The sequence below is a fragment of the Rhineura floridana genome, chromosome 11 (genome assembly GCF_030035675.1).
Source record: "Rhineura floridana isolate rRhiFlo1 chromosome 11, rRhiFlo1.hap2, whole genome shotgun sequence".
Lineage (NCBI taxonomy): Eukaryota > Metazoa > Chordata > Lepidosauria > Squamata > Rhineuridae > Rhineura > Rhineura floridana.
The window spans coordinates 62,753,847-62,756,350 of record NC_084490.1 but is presented as its reverse complement, the minus strand read 5'-3'; positions in this window follow the sequence as shown (position 1 = coordinate 62,756,350).

Sequence of the window (2,504 nt, the reverse complement as noted above, 5' to 3'; positions counted from 1 at the left end):
TCCCCCCCACACCTCTAAAGTTCATATTGACCCAAACAATGCACCAAATCACCATGCAATCCTATGCATGTTTACTTAGAAGTTAGTTAGTATGTTCCATGGGCCATGTTTAGCAACATTTTTGGGCCAGTGGGTATATCCAGAATTTTGAGAAAGGGCCATGGGTGCCAGCAAAAAAATGGCTGCCATTGGGGTGTGGCATAACATCAAACAACTGCCACATCTAAAAGAACAGAAAACTGGCTTATCCACATGGGACTATAACTTTGTGCTAAAGATGCTGATTGCATCGTCTACAGTAAGAGATCAATGCCAGCTGCAAACACGGTGTTTTCTAGTCACACTTGAGGGTAAGCATCAATCATGCAGTTTCCTAAAGACCATGCCCTCTAAATTAACATTTCCACTCCCTCTGTGGTTAAATGACAACCAAGCATGCTCAGTTTGTTCTACCAGTAAGTTTCATTTAAAACAAACAAACCTGGAAGTGTGATTATATTTTCACTGGTACAATACAGATGAAATAAAAATCTTTGTTTGAGCAGTGTTATGCTTTTGCACACAAGTTGGGGGGGGAATAAAATAAAGGCACCATTTGCAGCAACAAAAAAAGGCTTGCAGAACAGGAGAGAGAAGCAGAAGTTTCTCTTCAGCCCACATGAAATGAAATGAAGGAAGGGAGGAGGGGGGAGTGGACATGGAGAGGGGAACGATGTCTCCAACATTCTATCAGCATGTAAGGGGACTGTTTTATCCACAGAGAAGAGTCTTGTCACTTGACTAATGTGATTCCTTGTCCTTTCATGCTGACTGGAGCCAATCAAAGTCAGCTAACATACACTATCCCTTTTATGATGATTGGCTCATAGGGATGTCTGTTGTGAAGACATGTGTGGGAAGGACACCAAGGAGGAGTGTGAGGAGGACAATAGAGAGCATGCAAGTGATGGAGTCTGCAGAAGAGGAGGGTGGACAGGCGACACTACAGTCGGCAGAGAGCAGAGGAGGAGGAGGATGGTGAGGTGAACAGAAATAAGAATTTGGGGAGATCAGCAAAGGAAGGGAAAGTGGAGGAGAGAGGAGTCTGAAGCAGACAGAGATGAAGGAAAGTGGAAGAAGAGGAAGGGGAGGGGTGTGGGTGCCTCTCCATTCAGGCACAGCAGGCCCATGCTGAACATCTGTGACTTTTGCACTTTCTTTTGAAGCATGTTGGCCTGAATGTGGAGGGGTATGATCGTGGGGAGGGGGGCAGCAGCATAGCTAAACTCGCTCTCTTGGCTTGCACATCCTCCAGTTTGTTTGTTTGTAAACAAGGATCCGAATGTAGCAGCAGCAAAAGAAAGAATGAGGGGAGATGTATGGTTTTGTTCCAGCCCAAAGTCAGGAGTAGAGGGGGGAAAGGAGATAAAATACTTGGGGGGGGGGAGTGTGTGCGTGCGTGCATGTGTACTTCAATCCATCTGGGTGTGTCTTGATTTTCTTTTAGGAGGGGTGGAGAAATAATGGGGGATCTTGGGGAAGGCCAATGGGTAATTAATGGGGGTTAATGGAGGGTGCAAGAGGGCAAGTTAATCTATGTGTGCTGGTGCTTCAAATGGGAAGGGATCTGTCCATGAGGACTGAGCTGACTGGATGAAGCATCCATAGAACATCATATTTTGAACACCCAAAATGTTTGTGTTTGAATGGGTGAGAGAGATTTTAACATCCCTACATTTTTTCCTCAGAGATACAGTTGAGATGCCACTGCCTTACTCCCAGCTGTACTATTCTTGGATCCCAGCTGAAGTATTTTAGAGCAGGTAAAAAAAAAATTAAGCATTTTAACCACTGATAATTTACATTTTTATTCCATGTTTCCTCCAAGGAGCTTGGAGGTAGGTAAGTGAGAAGTGAGCTTCATGGCAAAGTACCTTGGTCTCCCCAATCCTAGTCCCACACTTGGCTGTCATTTCAGAATTCTTAAAATCAAAACATTTATGGCAACATTTAGCCCCCGGGGGGGGGAGTTTATGCACATAGCAGTCTTATTGTGATTCTGTTCCACTTTAACTTCTATACCTTTCCCTAAAGAATTCTGGAGACGTTTGGTGAGGTGCTGAGAAATCCTCTTTAGAGATCATAGAACCACATTTCCCAGGAAACTATGGGGAAAGCTCTGGCAGTTAAAGTGGAGCAGAACAAGAATAACACTGCTGTGCAGATAGGGTCAGGGAGAGGGAGAGAAGCTTGTTTTTCTTTATTGCCATAAGACTTTCTAAGTCAGTTATGCAGGCCTTGATGAATGTCGACTACATGCAAGCCTTTATTAGTTCCTACTTCAAAAAGCCAAGACAAGTTGTGGAGAGTGTGAATTCTGTAATTGCAGAAGAAGAGAGAGTGAATCCTGATGATAGCATCCCATCTCCATCATCAAGCAATTTGACAGCAGCCAGAGATAAAGCTGTAGACACTGAATTCAGTAATTCCAGTTATATCGCTGACAATGAGAAAGAGCAATCAAA